The following is a 16103-nucleotide window of genomic DNA, read 5'->3' as shown; positions in this document are numbered from 1 at the left end:
GATGGCTTTTACTCTATGATTTGAAAGTAGTAAAGTAATCCAGGCTAGAGGCTATAGGGCTGGGATAGGTAGAGTGGCAACAGAGATGGGGAGAAGAGGCAGCTTTGGAGTATGTTCTGACCATACAGACTGCAGGACCTAGTAACGGTTTTGATGTGGGGGGTGAGGAGAAGAGAGTAACCAAGGGTAATTCCTACAGTTGGAGCTTGAACATCCGAATATACGGTGGTGCTAGTTATTCAAATAAATGTGGAGTGAAAGATGGATTTGCTGAGTGGTAGGATTAATACTACTATCGGGGAGGTATCTATTAGACACCCAGATGGAGACACCCACTGTCAGATGGGTACATGAGCTCAGGGGACTACACTGCACTGGAGATACAAGAGGCTAACTCACTGTTAGAGCTCACCAAATGGAGACTATCTTAAAGGTGTTTTACAAAAGATTTCTCTTTCTTGTTACTATTAATCTAGGTTATCCGATAGAATATGGTATTTGGACTTTCATAAACCTTTGTTCGAAATTTCAGGAAAGGTTTGGGCCACACCCAATGATCTGGAAGAATGTGGCTTTAACGATTATGCCAGAGAGAATGGGATGGAAGGATCAAAGGGATAACTCTAATAATAATCTATTATTATTAGGATATTATCATTAGCTAGCTGAACACTGGAAAAATTGACAAGGTAAAACATAATACATGTAAAAGATCCTAAATAATTATATTTAAAATTACCCAAGGAGGAAATTCTGCATTAAATTTCACCAGGCTTTTTCAAATAAGTATCAGCTTTGATGTGTAAGGTTAAGCTCTGACAGGATTGAGTTTTATTTTGTAAAAAAAATTCTATCCAAATGCTGCATCCTTTCTAAGTTTAATATTTATAGTAATATAATGTGTACCTTCAATAAACATCATCCAGAACATACCAACTATAAAAATGCCAATAGCAAAGAAAAGGAATATGCTACGAAGAAAAACTTAACGATTCTTATTTGCTCTTACAGTCTATTATCCAAGGCAGGCAGTGGCAAACTATGACCCCTGGATAGAATCCAACCCACCACCTGTTTCTGCAAATAAAGTTTTATTAGGAAACAACATGCTCATTCATTTATGTATTGTCTATGGCTGTTTTCATGTTTTTACTGTTATTACATGGAAAACCCAACAGCAAAAATGAGTAGTTGTGACAGAGACTGTGTGGCCTGCAAAGCCTAAAATATTTAGTCTCTGATCCTTTGCAGAAAATGTTGGCCAATCCCTGATCTAAGGTACAGAGTCCAAGAGATGAAACGGACTCTTTAAGCAAAGAGATCAAAGTGGGGAAAACTGAAAATTGGATTAGCCCTAGTTTATATGTGGCAGATTACTATGTGGCTTTCTAAATACAGGAAAAAGAGATATTTATATGTCACTTCCTTGTCTTACTGCCTCCGGCAACCACTCTTCTACTGAGTAGTCAGGAAGCGGCTGTAATAACTCCACATCCTCCAGAGACAGAAACTTGACAATGAGGAAAGGATAGAGGTAATTGCCCCACTTTATATGACTGCAAGTGTCCTGCAAGATCCAGAGTTGTCACAATGGGATGCACCCTCATCAAAGAAGGATAGAAGAGGGCTCTCAGCAAGACTCTCGCTCGCTCTCCCTCTCGCTCTCTCTCTCTCTCTCTCTCTCTCTCTTCCTCTCGAGAGGTGCTAAATGATCACTTGCACTTTACCCCCACATGGCTTTAGCCCCGAAAGCCAAGCAGTAGCACAACCCTTCGAGTTCCCAGGTTACATAATGTTCCGGGTTTTGCAAATGTTCTACAGCTTTTGACTGTTATTACAATGAGAACTCATTATCAAGAACCTCCCAGGGGAAACTTAGTGAAAAGGACTTTTTGTGAACTATTGGGTCTTTTTTCAAATCCCAAGCCCCTTTATTTAGTAAACAAAGATGGTGATCTAGACTCAGCTTCCCAGCATACCTCACCTCCGGTCCCCAGGATGAGAAGGACCCAGACAAAGGTAAAGGATGCCCTAGCATGCACTGGATGGTGGGCAGTGAACTGACGTGATTCACCATCCATCCAGTTTGAAGAGACTTTTCACAAAGATTTCCTTGCACTGAAGACACACTGAAGTGCCACGGAGGGAGGGATAGCAGTGCATTCTGTTTTAAGGAATCCACAAGGGTGTCCAGAGAAAAATTATTGATTCTTCCTTGCCTATTTTATTGTGTAAAGTATGCTGGGCACATGATGAGTTTGCTTTCAGTCTTCCAGTGGTATTTCAGCTGAATGGCCAATCTTTATAGATTTGGGTGTTTTCCACAATCCCTGTAAAATAGTTCAGCATTGTAGATCATTTCCTTATCATAAATATCTGTCTTGGATTTCACATTCGTGGTGTGGTAAACCTACTGTCTTTTCTAACAGGCCTTTGTCCTTGGTGGGCAGGACAAAGGCCACACTGGCCTAACTCTGACTTGTAGCTTGCTTGGTGAGTGAGTCAGGCAGAGAGATTTCACTTCCTGCCAAAGCAGGACCGTGTCTCATCCTTTCCCACAATGTCCTCCCATAATTCAATGTATCTTATTTACTTAAGATCTGATATTGTGCCAATTCTGCATTTTCATTCCTCCTAACAATTCAACCCATAGAGAAAGGCAGTTATAAATTAATCAATTTACCTAACAAACATTTATTAGTTACCTACACAATAGTGTTAAGAGCTAAGCTAACTAATGTCTTATGCTTTTTGAGCATCAATGTCTTCATCTGCTAAACCAGTGATAAGAATAGCAATTACTGCTGGATTATTATTATGAGGGTTAAATAAGATGAGGTGCAAAGAGACATGAACAATGGCTGACATATATAGGCATCATAAATGTTTGCTATTGTTTTCTGTTTTTATTTTTAGGGGCTAGACTCTGGGGTTGAAAAGATATCACAAAATAAGGACAAACTGAGAAACTGTCACAGATCTGGGGAGATGAAGGACACATGATGACAAAACGTTATGTGGTATGTTGCATTCGACCCTGGAACACAGGGGCTGAATGGAGAGATGAGTGGAATCGAACAAAGTCTGGCATTTGGTTAATAGTAAGGTACCAGTGTTGGTAACTTAGTTTTGAAAAAGTAATGGGAAACAGTAACCTTAATAAGTAAGACTGAGTGAAGGGGATATGGGGACTCTGTACAATGTCTGCAATTTTTCGATAAATCTAAAGTTATTCCAAAATAAAAGTTTATTTTTAAGAAAAGATATCCAGACAAAAATCTCTAGCCCTCAAAAAAAATAACCTAATAGGAGACAACTAAGAAAATAAATAGCCAAAAGCCAATATTAAATGTACTATAAGAAAACTATGGGAGCAAGAAGGGTGGACAATTAACTCAGCCTGGAGATAGTTCCTATCGCAAAGTAATATCTGAGTTGTGATCACTAAGTAGAGAAGGAAGAAGGGCATTCAGACAGCCCTTGCAAAGTCTTGGTCATATAAGAGAGTTTGCAATATTCAAACAGCCATAAGAACTTGGTGTAACTAGGCCACATGGTGGCTAAAAAGAAGTGGCTGGACCTAGAACTGGTGAAGAATACAAATGTAAGATCGTAAAATATCATTTTTTAAAGAACAGCTTTACTGAGGTGTCACTGACTTATTGCAGACTATGCATATTTAAGGTGTGCAATGCAAGAAGTTTTGACATGTGTCTACACCCATGGAACATTCACCAAGCAGGATAATGAATGTACCGGTCACCCCCCAAAAGTTTCCTTCTGCCTCCTCATAGTCTGTCCCTTCTGCCTCCCCCTATCTTCCTCCTGCTATCTAGTTGCTATAGATTGGTTTGAATTTTCTAGAATTTTATATAAATGAAATCACAGTTTTATTGGATGGATTGCATTTCCCCAAAATTCATATGTTAAAAGTCCTAACCGCCCCCGCCCCCCCGCCCCCGTATCTCAAAATGTGACTACATTCAAAGATTGTGTCTTCGAAGAAATAATTACACTAAAATGAGGTCTTTGCAGTAGGTCCTAATCCAATATGACTGCCGTCCTTATAAAAAGAGGAAATTTGGACAGAGACATATATGTACATAGAAGACTATGGGAAGACACAGGGAGGAGACAGTTATCTGCAAGGCAAGAAGAGAGAGGTCACCAGAAACCAACCCTTTCAGACTTCTAGCCTCCAGAATTGTGAGAAAATAAGTTTCTGTGGTTTAAGCCACCCAGCTTGTGGCCCTTTGATATCACAGCCCTAGCAAACTAATCCATGTAGAGTTGACCTTTGAACCAGGATCACTGAAACCCCTCATGATTGGAAATCCATGTATAACTTTTAACTCTCCAAAAACTGAACTACTAATAGCTTGCAGTTGATCAGAGGTCTAACTGATAACATAAACAGTCAATTAACACATATTTTGCATTTTACATGTATTATGTATCATATACTATAATCAAATAGGCTAGAGAAAAAAATGTTCTTAAGAAAATCACAAGGAAGAGAAAATATATTTACAGTACTGTACTGTATTTATCGAAAAGAATCTGTGTATAAGTGGACCCATGCAGTTCAAATTCATGTTGTTCAAAAGTCCACTGTATACTCTTTTTTGATGGTTTCTTACACTCAGTATGACTATGTTGTGGTATGTATCCATAGCTTATTTTTTTATGGCTGTATTCCACCATATGAATACACAATTTATTTACCAATCCACTACTGATAAACATTTGGACTGTTTCCAGTTTCTGATCATTATGAATAAAGTTGCTATGCACATTTGTGTATATCTTTCTCTTTTCATTTCTTTTAGGCGATACCGAGGAATGGAAAGGATGCATTATATAGTAAATGCACATCCAACTTTATAAGAAACTACCCAACCTTTTTCTAAAGTGGTTGTACCATTTTACATTCCCATCAGCAATGTATGAGAGCTCCATTTCCTCCACATCCTTGCCAAGGTACGGTACAGTGATTGTTTTTAATTTTTGCCATTCTGATAGCTATATAGTGGTATATATGTGGTTTTAATTTGCATTTTGCAACGAATAAAAAATGTTGAGGATTTTTTTATGTGCTTATTTGGTATCTATATATCTTCTTTGATGGTATCTGTATAAGCATTTTGTAAAGGATTTTTTTTAATCATGCCAAAGAGTTAGGATTTTATTCTGTTTGCAAGAGGAAACCATTGATAGATTTTGAGCAGCAGAATGACCCAAGATCTCTGATCTAGAAAGAGCTTCATGGCAATGGTTAACAGGACTGAGAACGGGCCAGCAGTCAGTTAGCAGGCTGGAGCACTAATGCAAGTGAGGGAAGAGAGAACCTGGGGAAGAGTGAAGATAACAAAGATTGGGCAGAGTGAGGGCTCAATTCCAAAGAAGTTTGCAGGAGAAGGAGAGGGTAGGATGTCTCTGCGGTTTCTGGCTTAGGTGATAACAAGAAGTCTGATGAGAGTGGATCATGTCCAATGAATTTAGGACAGGCATTAATCACATCATTGGTGCCAACTCCAAGACTGAGTCAAACCAGGGGCATGGGAAGAAAGAGGCTAAATAAAACACTGGCCTTGATGAAATGAAGAGTTACCAAGTGATTTTGTTTTAGCAACAGCTGGACCTACCTCCCTCTTCTCACCACTTGCCAATGTCATGAGTCACTGCCTCACCGCCTCCCTACCGGCCTGGCTGAGCTCAGACCCTCTCCTCTGCTCCTCAGGAAGGCCTCTATCCTTCTAGTTAACAAAATTATTTGTTGCCCACCCTAGGCAGTGACCTTCTCCAGGTCAAGGACTAAGTGTTATTTGTCTACTATCCATGTCTGGCATAGCACCCAGCATTGACAGGTGCTCAGTAGTATATGTCAATGGAAATTGGTGGAAGGGAAGTGCTGTTAAGGGAGCCATGCAACAGGACGGTGACAAACCTGATGCAACTCATACCACGTGGTCAGTAGAAACCAAGCCACCTTCTGAGTTGCCCATTGTCAGGGGGCGGTTTTGAGGAAATGGTGTCAAATCGAAGAGATAACGAACTGCTTCAGCTTCCCCCCAAGTGGGCCTTCTGTGTTTGTTCCACCCCGGGAGAAAAGCAGAGACACAACATCTGCTTGGAGATGTGAGTCATAACCCTGCTCTCCCCCATACCGCACCAAGAATGGTGTTCCCGTCACCCGTGGCCAGTGCCCGGTGGCCAGAGAGGTGTCTGGTGCTTCCCTGCAAGGCAGATCCCTGGTCTTGTCATTTCCCAGCACACTTCCTGGTCTTTGAGCAGTTCATTCAGAGGCAGCGAGGAGCCTCGGTGGGCCCCAGTGCTGCTCTCCGATATTTCTGCTTCCTCGGGCTGGCATTCCATCATCACCACCTCCTGTTCTTTGGGAGGTGGTCTTTTGTTGGAGGGCTCCCCGGTGTCTGCTGTTAAATGTTTGAGACTGACTTTTGTTCCCAACCAGCGGGCCGGGGAGACAAGACCACACCAACCGACACACATGAACAGAATGCTTATAACATGTTCTAATCTTTCCCCCCCCCCCGTCTTCGTAGAGCTTCCAGAAAACTCTCTCTTTGTATATCTTCCTCCTATATTCTCAGCCACCTATGAAGTCTCAGGAGTTCTGCCTTGCTTTTGGAATTGTGTAGGGAAGTGTCAACAAAGTCGCCATGGATCTCACAAGTTCTCATCCTTCTTCAGCTAGCTTTTCCCCATCTTCCTCAGGCTCTCTACTCCTCTTCAGTTTTTCTGTTGGGATTCTCACATATATTCTATTTTCCTCACCCATGTTACTTTCCTCACACAGACAAATCATAGATGTACGGCATGCTGACTGACATCAGTAGGAATTTTTCAGTTCAGATGACACATCTCTGTTTTTCTCAGAAAGGAAGGTAAATTTCCCAGCTAAAAACATGGATGATGCGGATGCATCATTTCCAGTAATTATGGCACCACAGTCCCTGCTCCCTAATTAAGCCAACAGCTACTACTCTATTTGGGGCTGTAATTTCTTTCCTTTCTCATGTTGTCAAAAAAAATGTCCACCAACAGCTCCTTTTGAACCGAAAATTATTATGCCTTAGTCTCAAGCCAAAGAAAAATTTATTTTGGAAAGTTTGATTCAAATTTTCTGAGTTACTCATAAAAGAAAAGGTCATGAAGATGCAATATTTCTGACTTTGGCTTTTTTTTTTCCTCTCAGCTTTTGGAATTCCCTCCATTCAAAAATCACTTTTTAAAAAAAATAAACCTGAACTTCTTATGCCCTCATATTCCCATAACAAACTAGTCATAAGCTGTACTTGAAAGAGTTACACTTAAAATTTTAAAGTACAAGAATAAACTCTCTGATTGTGTACCAGTTAATTCATAATACTAATTGGCCATCTCCTAGCTATGCATATTATTGGCTAGGGATACAGATAATATAAATCGTGAGCAATTCTACAATAATGTTTATCTACTTTTGGAGTGTCTTACATCTGGAAATTTATGATTCTTTAAATAAACAATAGAGTCATATTAATAAACTGAACTCTACGATGCATTTCATCTTTTTCCAAATTTTCTATGTTAAGGATAAATTAATAAATCTTATTTGAAAGTTCATGCAAGTGATGTGGTTAAAATGTCCCCTTGCTCTCTGTTTCCCTAAATTATTCCATCACATGATGGAAATGAGCAGAAGAACAAATTATGAGCCAAACATGTGCTTTAGTAATCCAGCAGTATTTGTAATTTCACATTCCCTTAGGTTGTAGGAAGTAATTAAGTGCTTTTGCTTAAAAGGCCACCTGGGGGCTGCATGGGGTCCAGAAGTAAACTGTGAATAGAGCCATCAAATGATATTATTGGATTGTTTAATCCTATCAAAAAGAACTTAAAATATGAATCGCTGAAGATAACTCATCATAAGAAAAACCTACTTACAGCATATCAAGAATAGGTTTGCATAGCTTTGTATCTGTATGAATTTTGATGTTTTAGTCACTCAAGTTTGGCTTTGCAAGCTATCTCAGATACTGGAGAGGAGACGTAGCCCTGGTGAAAGCCTCAGAATCAGGACTGCTCACTCCTAGCTCCAAAGTTGCATAAATGCAGCTCAGAGGCTGTGAAGGCAGCAGAATCTCCATCAGGGAGGTAAATTCTCTCCCTGCTGAGCATCTTCTTCCAGGCCTCCCCAACCTAAGCTCTGTGACCTCAGGCAACACACCTTCAGAAGACTGCAGTCTCCTCATCTGTAAAAGGAAGCTGCTGAAAGGTGATGGAGGTCCCAGCCGTCCCTAGCTGAAAACCTCTGATTCTCCCAGCGGAGAATTGGATTGAATGGATTAAATGCTGGCTGGATGATTGATTGGTTTGGTTCTTCTTTTCTTCTCTTTCCTTCTTATTCTTCTCTCTCACTCTCTCTTTTTTTTTTTTTTTAAACATAAATTTCATTTGATTAGAAAGCCAGTAAGTTTAAATAGTTTTGAACTTCACTGGAAAAGCTTAAGTGTTTCCTCACTTTTAGAGGAATCTTTTGCTCCAGAACCAATCCCTCGAATGATTATTCTAAATGATTATTGTGACCAAAAGCTGCCATTAGAATTGTTGTTTAATAAACCTCAAGGTCAACCTAGTTCTTTAATAAGTTCTCCCCAAGTTATGTAGCCCACACACTAACCCTTTCCCCTGAATTCCTACACCATTTACTGTCTGTAATATTGATTTGGCACATACATGCTGCCTTATATGATAACTGCTCATTAATACATATGTCCCAGCACCTCAACTAAACCGTAATTACCCTAAAGGCCAGAATCATTATTAGGTAGATTCTTGTTTGGAAGACACTTTAAAAGTCATATGGGTGGAGTACCTGGGTGGTTCAGTCAGTTGAGCATCCAACTCTTGATTTTGGCTCAGATAGTGATCCCAGGGTCATGGGATCAAGCCCCATGTTGGGCTCCACGCTGAGTATGGAGCCTGCTTGAGATTCTCCCTCTCTCCCTCCTCTCCCCCACTTGTATCTCTCTTTCTAAAATAAAATAAAATAAAATAAAATAAAATAAAAAAGTCATATGGAAAAATTAATTTTCTATATCTTAAAATGTCTTCATTGATGCTTAAACATGTATGGCAGTTTATTTATACATTCTATCATAGTTTATACACACTATGACTTCCTGTATTTACAACCTTGTAACACTGCAGCTTATAATCACAAGAATTTAGAACCAAAGCTATGATGATTTGGAATCAAACCAATGGTGACTGGCTCTATCCTCCACTGAGTCCTCATGTTCAATAGGGAACAAGCTTAAGTCCTTACCTTCTAAAAGGGAAGTGGAAGGTGGACTAGTATTTTTCAGACCTAATCTTCCAGATCAGGCCAACTAACCAGCATCAACTGACAAAAATATTTCTAGATTTATTGCCTGTGTCCTGAAAGTACTGGCCAGTCACAGAAAACCAAAGTCCATCCCACTGATGGTTAAGTCAGAGCAGACAACAGCCACTAAGTGCACCAATGCACAGCAGGACAGGAAGGATCACACCCTCAAACCACCCAAAACTCAATGCAGTGGGCTGCAGGGTAATGCAGTGGGCTGCAATGCAGGGCTTGTATTAACCTCACAGCCAGGGCCCAACATTTTAAAGGAATGTGTGATCACATTATGTTGGGAAAACTGATATACACCTAGCAGCGCTGCAAGCTCAGAAGACCAGCAGGACTGGCCAGGTAACACAAATTAGAGAAACAGACCAGGTAATAGGGAGGCACTAGGAAGTGGTGGCGGCCGGGTCAACTGGAGAAAACACACCCCGCCTAAAGGAGATGGTTGTTCTCCATTTATGGTTGTCCCTCCAGCCGACAACTTAACTTGCAGAAACACAAGCCTGATGCTGCCAGGTTCTTTTTTTCGAAAGAACTAAAAATCTAGATTTTTATGTGGATTCTCCCAATTTTTAAATGTTTTTAGTCAGTAAGAATTTTTTCTGAATAGCGGACAGACCAAATAAAACAAACTGGGTACAAGATGTGGCTCAGGGGCTGCAAACTGTTGAGTTTGCAATGTCCAATATATACAATTCATCCTAACTAAATATAGCCTGTGTTCCCAAATAGATCAAATATTATTTTAATGTGTTTTTAAAAGAGAGTTCAGGGGCGCCTGGGTGGTGCAGTCGGTTAAGCGTCCAACTTCAGCCAGGTCACGATCTCGCGGTCCGTGAGTTCGAGCCCCGCGTCAGGCTCTGGGCTGATGGCTCAGAGCCTGGAGCCTGTTTCTGATTCGGTGTCTCCCTCTCTCTCTGCCCCTCCCCCGTTCATGCTCTGTCTCTCTCTGTCGCAAAAATAAATAAACATTGAAAAAAAATTTAAAAAAAATAAAATAAAAGAGAGTTCAATTTTTTTTTCTGCCTCAACTAACTGTTATTTCTGTTTCTCTTTGGTTGTGCTCTTAAGTACAATTCAAAGTTTTTACTTTGTGGGTTTTATCCCTCTGTTGTTCGTCACGTTCTCTTAGCAGTTTGGACGAGCACTTCTTACTGTTTTATAACACAGTCTTCCACTTATAACCACAACAAAATATTCTTTCCTAGATTTAAGGTGGAAAAAAAAATCCCCCCTCATTTGCTTTCCTAACAGTGACTCGCATCATCATTGATGCCAATAAAACCATTAGGGAGAAAAGGGGGTTGAATTGAATTTCTTGTGACGCTTCGTTTTTTCATACAAAGAGAAGTGGATATTCTGGAAAATGGTTAAACTTGTTTTAAAAATACAGAAAGAATGTTGTTGTTGGTTCAACACCAGGCGCTTTGGTGAAGCGATAAGATTTTTAAAAAGCAAAGCTTTTCACCAGGTGTATGACACCATTTCACATAGCCATTTGGGTTTAAATGGAATGAAACTGGGAAAAGAATGCATTTTGCATTTGTAATTCAGTTAAATAGCTGCAACACATGAATTGGTCTGCTGGTAGTTCCCCATATGTTCCTGTAGTCATTTCAACATTTTTTCCACAACCACTAAAAATGATCACTTTTATATGAGGTTTAACCTTTTATTCTTAAATCTAATAGTCAGGATTTTTTGCTTTTGGATCTATAATTACTATTACCAGAGTAGTTATAAACAACACTCTGAAAGTTATTCATCAAGTGTTCATCATCATCAAATAATATTCATGTGCACCTGGGGACACATTACTCTTTCATGGCAGTGCCCCAAATCATAAATACCATGCGAATTCTCTCTTAAGAAAGAGAAAAGCAACTTCCCCTTTCTGTGATAGTCACTGGACTCTAAACTCATGATGCTGTACCTTACCCACATCATCAAGCCACCCTGGAGAGAATCTTTTTTTTTTAATTTCGATTACTTGTGGCTTTATTTGAAAACCTCAACTCCTGATATTAGAGTTAAGATGTCCAATATTACATTTTCCACCCAGTTATATTTACATATCATATACAGTCTCATAAATGTCTGCCTCACTTTTAGAGTACAATTGCCCTTGGACCTGTCTTCTCAGAACCTATGAAAACAAATCCATCACAGTTACATCATCAGCAAGGGTATATTACATAGCTAATATTTGGGTCCCATGCTTTAGGGGCAGATCCAACTGGGAGGACAGCACAAAAACTCTTTCTGGTTTTCTCAATCACCAAGTGCAACACCTAGAAGTCAGATTTGAATCGTCTCTACCTTGCCTCCCACATCTAGCCAGTGGCCAGACCTACTAACTCTACTTCCACGGTGTTTGATGCATTTATCTCTTGCCCTCTTTTGTTGACATGCTAATTTCTACCACACTTATTCAGAATTCCAGTTACCAGTTAAGGTTGGGATCCATAGGCATGAGGTCATTTACTATGTCTGGATACACATGCCCAAAGTCAGGTTCCAACCTCAAGTCATGACTAAATGATGGGTAGTGGAATCATTATTAAGGAATCTCCAGGCCCAGGGAGGAGATGATGATCCAAAGGCTCCTCAAGGTACTTTGGAAAGCTGTTAGTCTTAAAGAATGTCTTACGAGAAATCTCATTTCTTCTGAGACCTGCCTTAGATGACCTCATCCTCTAAGAGTATACACATGGGCTAAAATGGATTGCCAGGTGGGATGGAGGTAATCTCCATCTCAAATCACTGGAGGAAGGGAATGGTATGCTAGGTAAATTGAAGGAGGTATGGAGGGTAGATCTGTTTCAGAGCTTGAAATCAACCTGTGGGTCCAGCATGGATGGAGCCCAGAAACTCTTGAAGCTCTCCCAAATGGAGTTGAAAAGCTTAGGGATGTCCAGGAACCAGCCATGATAAGATGGAGTGAGACCTTGCAATGGAAGATGTGACCACCCAACCAGAAACCAAAAGGAAGGTATGGCAGAGATGCAATGGGTCTATAGCACCAGTGAGAGCCAAGGAATGGTCACGTCAGCTAGGAAGGACTATAGACCCACTGAACTACAGATCAAATCGACCACAAATCTCACTCCCAAATGCCAGCAAAGGGGCAAAGGGGCAAAGGGACATCACCTCAAAGACCAGAAGAACTAGAGGACTCTGACACCTTTCCTCCCCAGGAGGCTGAGTGAAGACTAGAGGACTCTGACACCTTTCCTCCCCAGGAGGCTGAGTGAGCCAAACACTTCCCCTGAAGAGGAGATGAGAACAGGGCAGAAATAATAATATCGGTGAGAGGACATTTTTTTTTGAGACCTTGCAATGCCAGGTCCAGGTTACCTCATTTAATTCTCCCAGAACTTTGAGGGGTTCTATTATATTTTATCCTCATTTTACTTAGGTAGAAACTGAGACACAGAAAGAATGGATAATTTACTTAAGGTGGCACAGCTACTAAGTGGCAGAACTGGGACTCAAAACAGGCCTGTGTACTCTACAGCCCTTACTCATAGTCATAATACGATGGTGTCTCTCTTTACAGATAAGAATCCTGTCATATGGAAATGTACCAGACTTTACAGGAAATAAAACATTTGTACAAAAACTAGTAACCAGAAGTGTAGTAACTATACCCTTTCCCAGCAGACCCAGCCAACATTTTTAAGAGGATCTAAGAAGGAAAAGACGTATGGAAACAATGATGGTGATGGCGAAGATGATGATAATGATAAATATATTGGACCTCTTCTACATGCCAGGCATTGTTCTAAGCACTCGAGATGTACAAACTCATTTACTGCTCATTATAACTCTGTGATGTAGACCAGTGCTGTCCAATAGACTTTACGATAGAAATGTTCTATTCTGTGCTCGCCAATACAGTAGCCACTAGCCACATGTGACTAGTGAATCCTTGGACTGCGGCTAGTATAACTGAAAAAATGAATTGTTACTCTCATTTCATTTTAATTACTTTAAATTTACATTTAAACGAGCATAAGTGTCTAGTGACTATCCAATCAAACCGCACAGAGGTATACTTCTTTTTCTAGTTTACGCATGAGAAACCAGGGCACAGAGTACTTATGTAATGTGTCCAGAGTCACAAAGCTACTCAGTGGCAAATTCACAGACATTCTGACTCCTGAGCACACACTTTTAACTCTAACATATCCTGAGAGGCCCTGAGCAATTATCCCAGAACACTGAGCATTACCTAAAGGTACTGTTCCAATGATTGAATGGAATGTTTCGATCCTTTCTTCACCAAACAGTTGGGACCAGATCTGTAACTGACAAAATAAAGACACTAATTTTCTCCTCAAAGTTTCTCAAGGGCACTGTCTGCTCTCCAGTAAATATGATGTTTCAAATGGTGTGGCTGAGCCTGTCCCATTTGGCCTGGTTGCACTTGTGCGCTTTGGATCCAGAGGGCTGCCCGACTATTGTTACCCTGTATGTCTAAAGCAAGAAGGACACAGCTACCGCATGGGGCAGCCAAGCCATCTCATCAAAGCCACCGGTATGGAAGTTCACAGGCACGAGGACCCTGGGGTCAAGCTGAAGGAAGGAAAATAGGGGCTTGTTGTCAGAAGTAACGTCTCAGTAAGTTGAGCGCCAGAAAACTACAGAGTGTGAAGCCCAGAGAGAGATGCAAATCAGGGGAGTCAAATGAGAAGAATTTTCTTGAACCAGAGGGGATATCGTAAAATTGACCAAATCCTTAAAACAGGTACACCAACCACAAAATTAAAGACTGCCTGGTCCCCACTGACATCTTGAATACCCTTAAGTAAAAGCTTACCTCACCATAACGTAACGTCATCTGTGACCCAGTGGCAATAGTACCTATACCCTCCTCTGTGTGACAGACTTGTTGAAGCGCTCTTAGCTACCCAGAAAGGAAAAGTACCGCAATATATCAAGAAGAGTTTTCACTGGGATCAAGCACTCTTGTTACAGTTTTTTAGATGCTTTAATTTACGCACAAAAAGAATGTAATTTGCCCAGTTTTTCTCTGAATTCAACTGCCTGTGTCTCATTCTCAGTTTAGGAAGGTGATGCTGTGAGGTCAGTTTCTACGGGTACCCCTCTTGAAAATGATATTCACTGGGAATTAAATCAGGAATCTTTGTCTGAGACAACAGTTGGGCTTGAAATAAAGCTGCTTTACTTTTGGAATAAAAGATCACACTAAATTTTTGAGAAAGGCGAAACAATACAAACACCCCAGAAACCGAGGACTTTTAAGTGCAAGTTTTATCAAAGCAAAAGCAAGTCAACCCACGAAAGTGCTCCTGTAGGACTGAAGATAGTTAAAGATTTATTATGAGCCACAAAAACCTGGGTAAAATTGTGCGCCAAGGGGGAGAATTTTGCAATTTAAAATGTGTGTGTGTGCGGGTGCATGTGACATTTGTGAAATTTCACAAAATGTTTCCGTTTTGCCAGGCAGCGTTCACAAAGCCAAACCTTGGAGCTCGGCACAGCACCTAGGCCAAAAGCAATCAACAGCCCGAGCCCACACAACAGCACATTAGCAAATATGCCAGCTTCCCTCACATCACGCAAAGAAATGAAAATCGCAATGCTGAATTGCACAACTCCTAGAACATGAGAAAAAAACAACAATGAAGAAAGGAAATCATTTAAAGGGCAAGTTATTATTAACAACGGTGCATGTTGAGAGATAAGCTTCAGCATCATTCCACGTAAAATACAGGCCGACTGAGTTGCCAGATTTGTATCTATAAATATAGTCATCAGCCACCATGAGGAAGTCAAGATTTTCTGGTGTAACCTACCTTCACTGGCTTTCAGGAACACTGGTGTGAGCCCTGGTCATCTGTGTTGATGAACGTCCTAGAGCAGCAGTCAGCAAACATTTTCTGTAAAGAGCCAGAGAGTAGATACTTGAGACTTTGCGAGCCAGGCAGTCTGTGTTGCAGCCACTCAAGTCTGCTGTCCTAACATGAAAGAAGCCACCAACAGCACAGACACAAATGAGCATAGCTGTTCCAATAAAACTTTATTTACAAAAGTAGGTGGCACACCTTAGTTCGCCAACCACTGGCCTAGGAAATCTGAAAAGGGGAGGGGTGTTATACATGCTAGATGCTAGAACAAGATTAATTGGTTTGGGGGGGTGGGAGGAAGATATGTTTATTTCTAAATCTATGCAATTCTCATTTGGTCTAGATGTATCTAATTTAAGTCTATCTGACATTGCAATATAAGAACCAGAAAGTGGAGTAGGTGAGATTGTGGATTCTGTAGTAAATTTATGTAGTAAATTTCACTGTCTAGTTTCAATATTTCCTCTGCAAAGGAGACCCACCCCTCCTCCCCACCCCAGCACACTCAGTTACTCATTCTTCTTCCTCCCACAGACATTTATTTATAGATCAGTGTTACCTTCTGTGAATTCCTGTAGCCTAATATTATGCCTAAAATAGAGTAGCCAGATAACTGAACAAGTGATGGCACTCAAAAAAGTAATCAAAATGGGAATCCTAAAATATCATGGGAAAACATCTTCAAAGTTTGTAAGGTAAAAGATTTGGGGTGTCAATCCTAAGCCCAGTAACTCTGTAAAGCCAATTACAGATATTCAGGGACTCAGAAAATGCACCACCCTTTAAAAAAACTTATTCAAGAGTTTGTGCCAGAAAAAATTAAAAGCAGATGCAAA

At 40.5% G+C, this 16103-nt stretch overlaps 1 long non-coding RNA gene across 3 annotated transcripts in view; it reads right to left on the bottom strand.

Moving 5' to 3' along the window:
• LOC109493469 overlaps nucleotides 1–16103 on the bottom strand; it is a 301393-nt gene that overhangs the window by 90300 nt on the left and 194990 nt on the right. For all 3 annotated transcript variants that reach the window (XR_006588431.1, XR_002737096.2, XR_006588430.1), the window contains exon 5: nucleotides 15217–15300. This is a non-coding gene — a long non-coding RNA (uncharacterized LOC109493469). The remainder of the gene's footprint in view (nucleotides 1–15216; nucleotides 15301–16103) is intronic.

Source organism: Felis catus, chromosome D3, assembly GCF_018350175.1.
Source record: "Felis catus isolate Fca126 chromosome D3, F.catus_Fca126_mat1.0, whole genome shotgun sequence".
Classification (NCBI taxonomy): Eukaryota; Metazoa; Chordata; class Mammalia; order Carnivora; family Felidae; genus Felis; species Felis catus.
This window is presented reverse-complemented; position numbering and strand designations above follow the sequence as displayed.